A 14,365-nucleotide genomic window follows, 5' to 3' on the forward strand; every position below is an offset into this window, starting at 1 on the left:
TTTCCTTCTGCTATTTCAACACTATTAAAAACTAACATATTCGGGGCGCCTGGGTGGCTCAGTCGGTTAAGCATCAGACTTCAGACTAGGTCATGATCTCGCCATTCCTGAGTTTGAGCCCTGTGTTGGGCTCTGTGCTGACAGCTTGGAGCCTGTTTCAGCTTCTGTGTCTCCCTCTCTCTCTGCCCTTCCCCCACTCACTTTCTGTCTGTCTCTCAAAAATAAATAAATATTAGCAAAATTGAAAAAAGAAACTAACGTAATTCTGGAGATTTGACATAGATGGCTTTGAGGGACCACCATCTGTCCGGCACACTGAGCTTTCAATAACTGGGTTTTCCTAATTGGGTTTATTGTCCTATTTTCACTGTGAGGGATCAGTGTTTTGCTTGCTATGTGTAGCAAGGAACTTTATATCCCTTTTATAAAAGAAAACCAACATTCTGTCTAGTGATAGAGCTAAAATTGTGTTCCCGTTGAGCAGAAACCTGATACCTCCTATTGAACACTATTAAAAACAAGTGCCCATCATTGTGTTTGTACTTTTAGCCTTACATTTTAATTGTTTATACCCAATTAATTTGTATAGGTTATTTTTCTATAAATATTCTTTCCTGGGGGTGTGTGGGTGGCTCAGTCGATTAAGCATCCAACACTTGGTTTTGGCTCAGGTTATGATCTCACAGTTTGTGGGTTCAAGCCCCTCATTGGGCTCTGCTCTAACCGTGCAGATCCTGCTTGGGATTCTTTCTCTCCCTTTTTCTCTGCCCCTTCCCTGCTCTTTCTCTCTCGGTTTCTCAAAATAAAAATAAATAAACTTAAAAATAATTTCTTTCAGATCCAATGTTATTTTTATAGGTGAAGTTCGCTATTTGTTTCTTGAGCATGCGTATGAACTTTGATATGTGCCAGACACTGGTTTAGGCGGGAGGGTTACAGCAATGAAGAAAGTCGCCGAAGGCCTTAAATTCTTGTTGCTATGAAGGTGTCTCTCTCACTTCCTTCTTGTCCTTCCCCCAGTGGAGGTTTACCCTGTCTCAGTTCCCCACCACACCCCTGACTTTACGTGTGGCTACTTCTGGTTGTACTAATGAAGGACCTAAGGAAGGAAATTGCCACACCCTCAAGGAAACTACCATTCGGTTGGGAAGAAACATAATAATAAGCAAACCAATTAAGCACTGAGTCAGCAGGTTGGGTATTCAACACTCTCTATTAGCATATCATCTTTTGGACACATTTTCTAACTGGGGAAAATGAAAGTAGAAGGGAATGAGTCCACACATATGAAAAAACAGTAGCCGCTTGTGCAGACCTCCGTGTATGGTGGAAAGCGTCCTGTCCTGAGTCCAGAGACCTGAAATCTGGCTTAAGCTCTTGCACTCGTTTTGTGAGCCAAGAACAATGCACTTACTTCCATGTCCTTCATTATTTTATTATTATTATTATTATTATTATTATTATTAATTTCCTCTCTTAACAAATGAAGAGTTGAGCTAGACTGGTAAACCTCCAGGAATTCTTCTAGGCTTAAAACAAAGTGAATCTTTTATTTTTTAATTTCTCACAATTTCTCTGAGTTTTCCTATGCAGAGTAATAATGTGGGGATAGGTTCAAATGGGAGATGGTCACCTCTGCGCAAGAAAGGAAACTGGGGATAAGGTGAAGGGGTTTCTATCCCTCCCTTGACATCAGCCTCCTTTCCTGAGCTCTTACCCCTCAGCGCAGGTGGCCTGCACTGCTTTTCTCCTGCCTACAAGGCCACCTGAGTTGGGTGTGTAGATTCCAGCTGTCTCATGTCGTGAATGCTACTTCCTAAGAGTGAGTTTTCAGGGAACAGAAGGATCTCCTGATGCTCATGCCTCCTTTAACCCTCATCAGTCTCTGTCATGGCCCAACTTCTAAGCATCGTCTCCACGCACAACTCAATCAGTTTCCTCAGTTATAATTATGATCTTTCTTGCGGTGGCCAGCCATCAATCAGTAAAGCCGATTCTCAGTAATGGCCATGATCAAATCAACTTGAACACAGTGATTGTGTGTTTCAAATCTGCACTTTTAAGATTTTTATGAACTGAATTACTGGCAAGGGTTATAAATGAAAAGGAAACCTGTTTTTATTTTCCTTCCGTTATAGCCTCAGCATAGTAAACTGCTTCATCTGTACATATGTATACAGCAGTGGTTTTTAATGTCGGCAGATAACAAAACATATAGAATATGCTGCTATTTCTAGAATGCTGATCTAAACTAAAATTATTACATGTATACAATTCTAGGCTATGTTAGAATTCTACTAAGAACAAATTCTAGCAGATGCTAAAAGTGAAGGAAGGTATGTTTCGAACTGTGCATTATGGGCATAGGTAAATCTCAGTAACATACTCATTTTTTAAGCCAATTAGCTTTCTAGAGAAAGATTCCAAATTATTAGCTTTTGTATCATTGGTTTTGAATGATTTAGCCAAATGTACTGTTTTGTTGAGTAAGTGCAGAGTTTTGTGTTGAACAACTCCAGGAGACACCATTTATTTTGTATTCATATTATGCTGTCAACTCAATGATGAAAACCATGTGCCAAAGACAATAATTTGGAATTCTGAGACATTGATCTGAAGCTTTTCTTTTCTGACAGCACTCAGCTACCAAAGCCATCCCCAGTTTGTGTCCTTTGGGTCAGTTTCTCCAAAGTCCCTCTTAAGTCAGATGGGGCTGGTTTGCTGAAGTGCTCAGTCCAGGCCTCAATTTAGTGCTCCTTCTGAACAGTTAGAGGCTAAAGCAGCAGGAAAGGACTTATTTATATGAGTAGTAGAAGGGACAGGCTTGCTTCTGGTTCAAGGAAGGAGGAGGAAGGGTAAGAGAATGCTCAATATTTACCTCCATTACCTTGTTTTCCATCAGATTCATAATCAGATTCCACAAATCCAGCCAGTCTGGTCTCTAGCTGTCCTGCCTTCTACCTCTCTGGTCTTTCCTCGTAGGTCTCCATGCCTGATTCTGTTAGTGTTCCTGGGGGCTGATCATTAAGTATGAGTCAAAATGAGTTATGGCAGAGGAAGAAGAAAGAAACAGAGTATCTGCTAGAATATTCGTAAAGCCCAGAAGTTCCAACAATGAAAGCACAACCGGAATGTGAAGTCTCTAGTCTTCAATCTTGGGGCATGTATGGGGTGGAGACTTCCAGAGGCTCGTCCAGATACATAAAAAGCCCAAAGACCTGGCAGGCAGAAGAAACGATGCAAGGATATGCACATTATGAATTCTACAAACTAACATGTTTTTCCTTATGCTCATCCCTCCAAAACTCAACTGAAACTAAGGGATCAAATATCCAGTCAGCCTTACGAATGGTGGAAAATTGCAGGGAGAGTGCACCAGGTGGAGACTGAAGACACACAATAGTAGTCTTAGCCTAAGTGCTAACTAGCTGTTGGAAGATCTTCAATCTATGCCTGAATTTCCCCATCCATAAGTTATGGAGGTGAGGGGATTTTTGTTGTTGATTTCAAAGGGCTGTTATGGCTGTCTAGGATTCTGTAGCATTTGTGAAGCACATGTTGCATTTCATAGTGTGCTTGTTGGGCAGAATAAGTGATGAAAGGCAGGAGTGCTGTTTTTATTGTTGCTTCTAATAGCCAGCGTGGCTGTGTTGGCCCAGAAGAAACAGTAGTGGTTACTTCATTTACACCATGGGGATGGAATGGCTTTTTGATATTGAGAGTTGAACTTGTATCTGCATCCCTCCTTGAAGCCCAAACATCTCTGCTATCACCAGGTGACCTTGATTTCACTCCTTGTCCTTGTCCTTACCCACATTCCACTTTTAGGATAGGCTAATTATGGATTCATGATCAAGAGGTTTCATATCCTATTAGGTCTCTTGGTTGATCTTCTGACCCTAGGTGAGTCACCTTTTCACTCAGACCTCAGTTCCCACATAACGAAGTTGTTAAGATAGCCATGGAGTATTCGGAACTGGTTTTCTATTATAAAAATGAAGATGGGTTGTTTGTGGGGCTCAGTTGGTTAAGTGTTTGATTTTGGCTCAGGTCATGACCTTGTGGTTCTTGAGTTTGAGCCTCGGGTCAGGCTCTGTGCTGTCAGCTTGGAGCCTAGAGCCTGTTTCAGATTCTGTGTCTCCTTCTCTTTTTGCCCCTCCCCAACTCCACTCTATTTCTCTGTCAAAAATAAACATTAAAATGAAAAACAAAATGAAGATGGGGCACCTGGGTGACTCAGTTGGTTAAGCATCGGACTCGATTTTGACTCAGGTCACGATCTCATGGTTTGTGAGTCTGAGCCTTGGGTCAGGCTCTGCAGAGGCAGCATGGAGCCTGCTTGGGATTCTCTCTCCATTTCTCTCTCTGTCCCTCCCCCACTGTGTTTTCCCTCCCTCTCAAAATAAAGAAGTAAACTTAAATAAATAAATTTAAAAAATGAAGATAACTTTGAGGAATATACCAATTCTGTAGAATTGGGAAAACAGAAATATTAATAAGCCAAATGTGATTTTATAATTATCTGTAAGGCACCACTTCTCCAGCCCCACCACACTTACCTTTCCAAGTCTGCTCTTCTTGGGTTCTTTGATCAATATTGAAATTGATTATTTTTAAACCACTGAGTTAACATGGAATGTTAGGCAAGCTGATTTAAAAATGAAAGTATGGGCTTATGTTATCTACAAACAGATGTGCAATAAAATATTTGATAGTATAGGCAAGGTCATACATTGTGGGTTTATAGATACTCAGATAGTGTGTGAGATAAGTCATTCACAAAAAGGATTTATTGAACCCTGGGCTAGAACTCTCTGTGCTAGGTGGAAGTCCTTATAAGTTTTACATCTGAGTTATGGGATTTAATAGTGGTATTGGGGGCTGCTCCTTTGTAGCTTTCATTTAAGCCTCAATCAATAGTATTTTGGGTGCCCAGGAGCAGTGTTCTCCATAAATACAGAAGCATTTATGTGGATAGGAATTTAGAGATGTGACTCTAGGTACCATTTCTATTCCCACCAAATTCATGGCAACATAAAAACTCAGATGAGGGGCGCCTGGGTGGCTCAGTCAGTTAAGGCTCCGGCTTTGGCTCAGGTCATGATCTCACGGTTCATTGGTTCGAGCCCTGCATCGGGCTCTGTGCTGACAGCTAGCTCAGAGCCTAGAGCTTGCTTCAGATTCTGTGCCTGCCTCTCTCTCTGTCCCTCCTCTGCTCTCTCTGTCCCTTCTCTGCTCTCTCTGTCTCTCTCTCCCTGTCTCTCAAAAATAAATAAAAAACATAAAAAAATTTTTTTTTAAAATTAGATGAACTCAGGGGCACCTGGGTGGCTCAGTCAGTTAGGTGTCGAACTTTGGCTCAGGTCATGATCTCCCAGTCTGTGGGTTCAAGCCCCGCGTCAGGCTCTGTGCTGACAGCTCAGAGCCTGGAGCCTGCTTCAGATTCTGTGTCTCCCTCTCTCTCTGCCCCTCCCCCACTCAGTCTCTGTATCTGTCTCTCAAAATAAAAATAAAGACATAAAAAATTAAAAAGAATCAGATGAACTCAGGCCCATCCAAGAAGATAAACTGGGTGCTGATGCTAAGAACTAAAAAAATGTGGTGCTCTATAGTGTGTGCCTTTATCCAAACATGAGAAGGATCAGAAGTGGCCTTTTAGTATGCTATGGTACTACATGTAGATAGCATGTCTGGCCAGCCTCTGGGAAGCATGTACTGTCCAAGCCATTCTAGAACAGAGCATTTTTCAGAGACAGAGCATTCTGTGGCATTGCCAAATCATACACAAATTCTGGTTTAACCTTTAGAGGCCATGGAACTGTAAATGTTATCATCAAAACCCAGTGAGCCTTGCACCCTGAAAACTACCAAATATCATCAAAAAAAATTAAAGAGAATCTAAGAAGACATAATATTGTTAAGTTGGCAGTACCCCCTCAATTGATCTGTACAGTCAATGTCATCTCTACTCAAATTTCAGATGGCCTTGTTTACAGAAATGGACAAGCTGATTCCAAAATGCACATCGTAACATAAGGGTCTTTTAAAATATCCCAAACAATCAAAAAGAGAATGAAGATGGATGACTCATGTCTAATGATTTAAAAACTCACTGTTTTTATTTTTCTGTTTTTTAAAATTTATTTATTTTTGAGAGACAGAGCATGAACAGGGAGGGGCAGAGAGAGACGCACACACACAGAGTCCAAAACACACTCCAGGCTCTGAGCTGTCAGCACAGAGTCTGATGCGGGGCTTGAGCTTGCAAACTGTGAGATCATGACTTGAGCCTAAGTCAGATGTTTAACTGACTGAGCCACCCAGGCACCCCTAAAAACTCACTAAGTTTTTAAACTAAGTAATTAAGTCTGTGTACTGTTGGCATAAAGATAGGCATGTAGACCAATGGAACAGAACTGAGGGTCCTGAAATAAACTCATCTGTATGGCCATTTGATTTTCTATACAGTGCCGACACAATTCATTGTGGAGACACACTGGATAGTCACATGCAAAAGAATGAAATTGAATGCCTACTTTATAACATATGCAGAAATTAACTAAAAATGGGTCAAATATTTAAATGTAAGAACTAGTAATCATTATTCAGCCACAAAAATGAATGAAGTACTGATTTATGCTACAACATAGATGTGATGGTTAATTTTATGTGTCAATCTGACAGGTCTGAGGAATGCCCAGATGATGGGGAACCAGGATTTCTGGGTGTCTCTGTGAGGATGCTTCTAGAAAAGATTAGCATTTCAATCAGTGGCCTGAGTAAAGAAGATCTGCCCTCACCAGTGTGGGTGGGCATCTTCCAACCTGCTGAGGGCTTGAGGAGAACAAAAAGGTGGAGGAAGGGTGAATTTTCTCTCTCTTGAGATGGCATACCCATCTTCTCCTGCCCTCCACCATCAGAGCTCCTGGCTGCCGGCCTTCGGGCCCTAGGACTCACACCCATGGTCCCCTGCTCTCAGCTCTTCAGCCTCACTCTGAATCGTCCTACCAGCTTTCCTGACTTTCCAGCTTACAGACAGCAGGTTGAAGGAACTTCTTGGCCTCTGTAATCTCATGAGCTAATTCCTATAATAAATCTCCTCTTATATATTTGCTTATCTATGTATCTATATCTATATATCTACATCTTTCTATCTCATTGGTTCCATTTCTCTAGAGAATCCTGATAAATACAATGGATGACCTTAGATGAGGTCCTTAGGTCCTTAGATGAGGCTAAGTGAAAGAAATGAGACATAAAGCTACAGATTGTATGATTCGATTCATAAGAAATGTTCAAAGTAGGCAAATCCATCGAGAGAGAATAGGTTAGTGATTGCCAGGGGTTGGGGAGAGTGGGCATTGGGGAGTGACTACTATTGGTACAGATTTCTTGCGGGGGGATGATGAAAATATTCTAAAATTAGATGGCAATTTTGTGACTTAAAAACCACTGATTATACACTTTAAAAAGAGTGAGTTTTCGGGGTGCCTGGGTGGCTCAGTCAGTTATGCGTCCAACTTTGGCTCAGGTCATGATCTCATGGTTTGTGAGTTCGAGCCCCATATTGGGCTCTGTGCTGACAGATCGGAGGCTGGAGCCTGCTTAGGATTCTGTGTCTGCCTCTCTCTATGCCCCTCCTCCTGTTCACACTTGTCTTTCTGTCTCTCAAAAAATAAAATTATTTTTTAAAAAGAGTGAGTTCTCTGGTATGTGAATCATATCTTAGTCAAAAAGAAAGCAATATTGAAGGCAAGTCTAATATCACAACAAAACAAAACAAACAAAAAAAGAAAAGAATAGAAAAAAGAAAAGAAAAGAAAAAGATTTTCAAGAATCTGTTAGGTAAATGATATAATGTAAGAAAATTGATTCTAAAGCCACATGACCTGGGCGTTCCAAATCCCTGTTACTAGCTGCATGATCCAGAACAAGTTACTTTACCTCTCTGTGCCCCTGAGGTCATGCTTGTTATTGTAATTATATGCTGTAAAATGTACTAGGCTGTAGTGGGGAGCAAAAAACAGTATCAAGGAAGCTGTAAGTGACGGTTAAGGAAGAACAGAGCAGGGCAGGGTCCAAAGCAGATAGCTTCACTTGGTTTATTGTCTAAACTCTGCTCTAGGTTGAGTCATGGAAAGAAACAGGGTGTAGTGGGAAACGAAGAGAGATAATATGGATCCAAGTTACAATGTCTATATTTAACCTTTCCTGACCTTGGAAAAGATCTAAAGCTGTGTTAGGAGAGACATATGGAGGAGGGAATCAGAGCAAGGGATGGTGAAAAGTACTGAATACATGTTTTGTTCAGGTTAAATAAATATTAGACACAAATTTTGAGGGGTTTCCTCTGGTTTTAGACAATAAACTTAAGATTTGTTCTTCTGTCCTGTCTCTACTGGGATCTTGTTTCATCTTTCAATCCAAAATTAGATCAAACAGGGTCACCTGGGTGGCTCAGTCAGTAAAGCATCTGATTCTTGATTTTGGCTCAGGTCATGGTCTCATGGTTTGCGAGGTCGAGCCCCCCATTGGCCTCTGGGCTGAAAGGGTGGAACCCGCCTGGTATATTCTCTCTCTGTCTCTCTCTGTCCCTCTCCTGCTTGTGCACTCTCTCTCTCAAAAATAAATAAATAAACATTTAACAACAACAACAAAAAGATGAAACAAACATCTTTAAGTTCATGTAACTGCCACTTTTTTATTCCCAGGACAAATCAAGAAGCTGGGTCAGTGGCAGGTGTTTCTAGCAATATTCACATCCCTTTGTTTAATTTATTAATTGATTAATTAATTTATTTTAAACGTTTTTATTTAATTGTAGTTAGTTAACATACATGCAGTGTTGGCTTTAGGAGTAGAATACAGTGGTTCATCACTTATGTACAACGTCCAGTGCTCATCAGAACAAGAGCCCTCCCTAACACCCATCACCCATCTAGCCCATCCCCCTCCCACCTCCCTCCATTAACCCTCAGTTTGTTCTCTCTTTAAGAGTCTCTTACAGTCTCTCTTTCTCTCTCTTTTCCTCCCATACGTTCATTTGTTTTGTTTCTTAAACTCTACATATTAGTGAAATCATACGGCATCTGTCTTTCTCTGATTTGTTTCGCGTAGCATGATACAGCTAGCTCCATCCACGTCATTGCAAATGGCAAGATTTCATTCTTTTTACCACATCCCTTTGTTTTAAATTGCTTTCTGCGTTGTTCTAAGATGCACTTCCTATTCTTGACTTTTCTTGAATCTCACTCTTTCTGCCAGCATATAGCAAAGAGGACTATGTTACATTTTGAGGGAATGGTAGAAATGATTACAAAATAGAGAACTCTGTCATTGACCTTTCCTCTGGTTTTGCACTTCTGAATTCTCTTGTAGTTTTACTCTATGTATTTCATGACGTTTTACATACAAACCTCTGACAAAAAGATGTTAATTTGCTTGCTTAAGATCACACACAAGATGGTCCTGATCCAGGGTCATAACTGAGATCTCATGTCTCCTTTGCCTGTATTGGGAGAGGATTCTTTCTTTTATTTTACATCTCCCCTAGAACTTTCCCTGAGAAATAATCTGGGTGAGGAAAATATAACCAGTTCCAGGGAAGAAAATAGCTGCAGCCAAAGTGGAGGTCAATGCCAGGGTCTCATTAGACTGGAGTCCATGTTAGTATAGAAATCGTATTATTTAAAGTTCATTCGATCTCAGATTATTCTCCAAAGTGCATCTCATATCTGCATTAATCTCTGTCTTCCTAAAAATCACTGTATTGATGTATGAGAGGGGGAAAAGTATGATTAGCAAATGACAGAGCAATGAGTAAGTAGAACTGGCTTGACATTCTCTGAAATACCAAAGCCTTAACCACAGCTTAACAGACCTCCAAATCACTTACTATAGAAATGCTTTAACTGTGGGCAGGGAGGTATTTCAGAAGAGAGGGGAGTAGGGGGGCAGGGGAGAGGGAGAGAACATGATAATACTACCCTGGATTCCTGAAATCCATTAATTTCTTTTACTCTAAAACTTTAAAAGTCTTGTCATATGTTTTATCTTATTTGTCTTGCCACAACGTCTGGTTCAGCAGTTCAAGGATTCTGATCTGTTACTTTGTGGATTAGTAATTAAAACCCAGGGACGTGATGAAATTTGTCCAAAATGACAGAGACAGAAAGGGAGAGAGACAGAGATAATGTTAAAATCTGGCTGCCAGTTTAGAACTGTATTAAACTAGATCCTGATGAATTTTAAATCTGCTTATATCACTTTACCTATTAATATAAGAAAAATCCATTTATTAAAAACTTCCATGAACACAAAATTGATATATTTATTCTATTATATATCTGTATAAAGATTTGGCATCCTTTTTGTATTAGTTAGAGTTTTCCAGAAAAACAGAACCAACAGGATGTTCGTGTGTCTGTCTATGTATGTATGTATGTATGTGTAGGTATGTATATGTGCATATATGTATCTATCTATCGAGATTTAGCTTAAAGAATATATCTGAGCCTGGGTGGCTTAGTTGGTTAAGTGTCCAACTCTTGATTTCAGCTCAGGTCATGATCTCACAGTTCGTGAGATTGAGCCCTTCATTGGGCTCTGTGCTGACAGCATGGAGCCTGCTTGGGATTCTCTCTTTCCGTCCCTCCAGTGTTTGTTCGCTGTCTCTCTCTTTCAAAATAAATAAACATTAAAAAAAATACAGTATCTGTGGATAGTTGGGAAGTCCAAAGTCTTCAAGGTTGACCAGCAGGTTGCAGATCCAGCGAAATGATGCATTTCAAGTCCAAAGGTGGTGTGCTGGCAGAATTTCCTCTCCTTCTGGGTAGCTCAGTCCTTTTCTATTCAGACCTTTAACTGATTAGATGGGCCATACCCACTTTATGGAGGGTAATCTGCTTTACTCAAAGTTCCCTGACTTAAATGTTAATCTCATTTTAAAAATCCCTTCACAGAAATATCTAGAATATCTTTTGATCAATTATCTTGGTACCATGGCCTAGCCAAATTGACACATAAAATTACTCATCATGTCTTCCTCATGAAAATTTAAGTTTATTTCTACTTTTAATTTTTTTATTATAGAAAGTTGTGAATATATACAAAAACAGAAAAAATAGTAGGATGGTAGGATGACTACCTGTGTATTAATAACCCAAATTTAACAATTTTTAACACATGGTCAACCTTACTTAAGAGCTGGAATTATTTTGAAGCAAACATTTTTTTCTGCTTTAAAAATAAATAAATAGGGCGCCTGCGTGGCTCAGTCGGTTGAGCGACTGGCTTCAGCTCAGGTCATGATCTCACGGTGCGTGGGTTCAAGCCCCGCATCGGGCTCTGTGCTGACAGCTAGCTCAGAGCCTGGAGCCTGCTTCAGATTCTGTGTTTTCCTCTCTCTCTGACCCTCCCCTGCATGCACTCTCTCTGTCTCTCAAAAATAAATTTAAAAAACATTAAAAAGAAAATAATAGTAGTTTATTATTATTATTAAATAAAATGATTTTTTTTGCATGTTCAGAAACATGTTCCATTAAAAAAAATCCTTTAACGGGGTGCGCGGCTGGCTCAGTCAGTGGAGTCTATAACTTGTAATCTCAGGGTTGTGATTTTGAGCCTCATGTTGGGTGTAGACATACTTAAAAAAATATCTCTTAAAAAATCTTTTTATAATTGAGTCCTAAAAGAGAAATTGCTGGGTCAAAATTATGAGCATCATTGAGGCTCTTTTCTTACATATTGCCAAATTCATTTCCCTAATGTAGAACATCAGATTTCCTGTTAATGTGTAAGAGTGGGCTTTTTAAAATAGGGTTCTTCAGGACATCAGAATTCTCAATCATTTTTTTCTTAAATGCAAACACAAAAAAACTTACATCTTGTTTTTACTTGAATGTATATTTTTAATTACTAGTTAAATTAAACATTTTAAATCTTACATAACACTTCCATATTTGTTAAACAGTTTGATGTGATGTATTGGTTTTCTTTTGATTTTCACTGTTTTATTTTTTTTTTGAGAGAGAGAGAGAGAGAGTATGAGCAGGGGAAGGGGGCAGAGGAGAATCCCAAGCAGCTCCACTCTCAGTTTAGAGGCTGACATGAAGCTCGATCCCACGACCCTGGGATCATGACTTGAATCAAAATGAAGAGAGTCGGATGCTAAACAGACTCAGCCACTCAGGTGCTCCATGGTTTTCAATTTTCATGACATTTATTTATTGTCATCCTAGTAAGTTTCTTACTATACTTACTAAGTTATATAGAATATCTGTTTTTATTCATTGATTTGTTGATTATTTCTTTGTGATTTTTTTTCTATTGGAAGGATTCTTCTCTTTTTTTTCTTTTGCCTTATAAATTTGTATTTTTTAAATTTCATCTTTTGTTATTTATTTTTAAATTTACATTCAAATTAGTTAGCATATAGTGCAATAATGCTTTCAGGAGTAGATTCCAGTGATTTATCCCCTACATATATAACACCCAGTGGTCACCCCAACAATGGGCTGGGTCCCTTGCCCATTTAGCCATCCCCCCATCCACATCCCCTTTAACAACCATCAGTTTGCTCTCTATATTTAAAATATTTGAGTCTCTTATGTTTTGCCCCCTCCCTGTCTTTATATTATGCTTGCTTTCCTTTCCCTATGTTCATGTGTTTTGTATTTAAAATTCCACATATGAGTGAATCCATCCATGTTTTTGCAAGTGGTAAGATTTAATTCTTTTTGATTGCTGACTAATACTCCATTGTGTATGTACACACACACACACACACACACACACATCTTCATCTGTTGATTGATATTTGAGCTCTTTCCATACTTTGGCTATTGTTAATAATGTTGCTATAAACATTGGAGTGCATGTGTCCCTTCAAAACAGCACATCTGTATCCTTGGATAAATACCTTCCAATGCAATTGCTGGGTCGTGGGGTAGTTCTATTCTTAATTGTTTGAGGAAGTTCCATACTGTTTTGTAGAGTAGCTGCCCCGGTTTGCATTCCCATCAGCAGTGCAAAAGGCTCCCCTTTCTCTGCATCCTTGCCAACATCTGTTATTGTCTGAGTTGATAATTTTAGCCATTCTGACTAATGTGAGTTGGTATGTTATTGAGACTTAGATTTGTACAGGAATCTTCTCTCAAACTTACCAAGTTCTCACCAATCCAATATAACTTACAATGTTAGTTTTTGTTTCTTAAAATATGTAATAATTTGTCTTATTAAAATTTATTTTTGCACAGGAATGAAGCAAAGATTTAAATTATTATTGCTAGGTGACTAACCATAATATGCATATTATGCATAATACACATAATGATAATCAGTCACAGTAGTTCTCAAGCTGGCTATAATTTAGTAACTCTTGAGAAGTAGTCCCTTTTTTCAGTGCTGATAAGTGAAATCGTAATTATGGGATTCATAAACATCGTAATCTCTTCTATGGTGTTGGGGGGAACCCCACATGGGTACCTTTTAGAAAGCTCCCTACAAGATGCTAATGTGTGGCCAGGTTTGACAATCTGCTTGTTTTGTTTCATGCTGACTTCTTTATATTAAATTCCTAACTATGTAATTTATTTCTGGGATATTTGTGTGCTTTATTAATCTTAGTCTCTATTTTTGTGTCTCTGGAGGTTAGTGTGTGTTTTAGGCTTAGTAACATATTCAGGCCTAGAACATGCCCCTTGCCTCAAATTTTGTTTTTGTTTTTGTAATGAGAGATTATTGCATGTTGGGACGTCACTAGTTCTCTTCCTCATCTTGCTGGAGCCCTATGTTTCTAAAAAAAAAAAAAAAACCAACCGTACAAGCACTTCTTGAACTTCTCAGCTTACTCACACATCTTAGAAAAGTTACCTAAACTTTCTCCCCATCCTCTTTTTCTGTTTATTCCCTGAACCATCACTTCTCTGGCTCTGCTACTGCCTTAAACTATTCTTTTTAGGACCATAAGTGATATCTCTTCTGCTTGTATCCACTGGGCCACTTCTCTGAGTGAATGATTTGAGATAAACTAACTAGGTTTTGGAGGTAAATTCTAGGTAGAGGTGGACAATTCGGTGATAGACGCAAATGTAGGCAAGAATAGCAACTTGGGTTTATAGTGTGGCAAGCAGAACAGTAGGGGCAAGAGATCTAGGGCATGTGGGTGGGCATGAAGTAGAGTATGGATAGGGTGATGGCTATTATTCAGGCAGAAGGCCGTCAGGGGAGGCCTTGCCATTTGTAGTAGGACCTTAGTACCAGACTATAGTGTGTAGTTCTTATCTCATGAAAGAGGATTGATTTAGGCAGAGAGGACAGTGAGGGCCTATCCACCTGTGAGACATTCAGGATAAGACTCCAGATT

General features: G+C 39.4%; 1 protein-coding gene across 1 annotated transcript in view; it reads left to right on the forward strand.

Moving 5' to 3' along the window:
* STYK1 (serine/threonine/tyrosine kinase 1) overlaps positions 1 to 14,365 on the forward strand; it is a 44,827-nt gene that overhangs the window by 3,200 nt on the left and 27,262 nt on the right. The window lies entirely within an intron of this gene.

Source organism: Suricata suricatta, chromosome 10 (genome assembly GCF_006229205.1).
Source record: "Suricata suricatta isolate VVHF042 chromosome 10, meerkat_22Aug2017_6uvM2_HiC, whole genome shotgun sequence".
NCBI classification, from domain to species: domain Eukaryota; kingdom Metazoa; phylum Chordata; class Mammalia; order Carnivora; family Herpestidae; genus Suricata; species Suricata suricatta.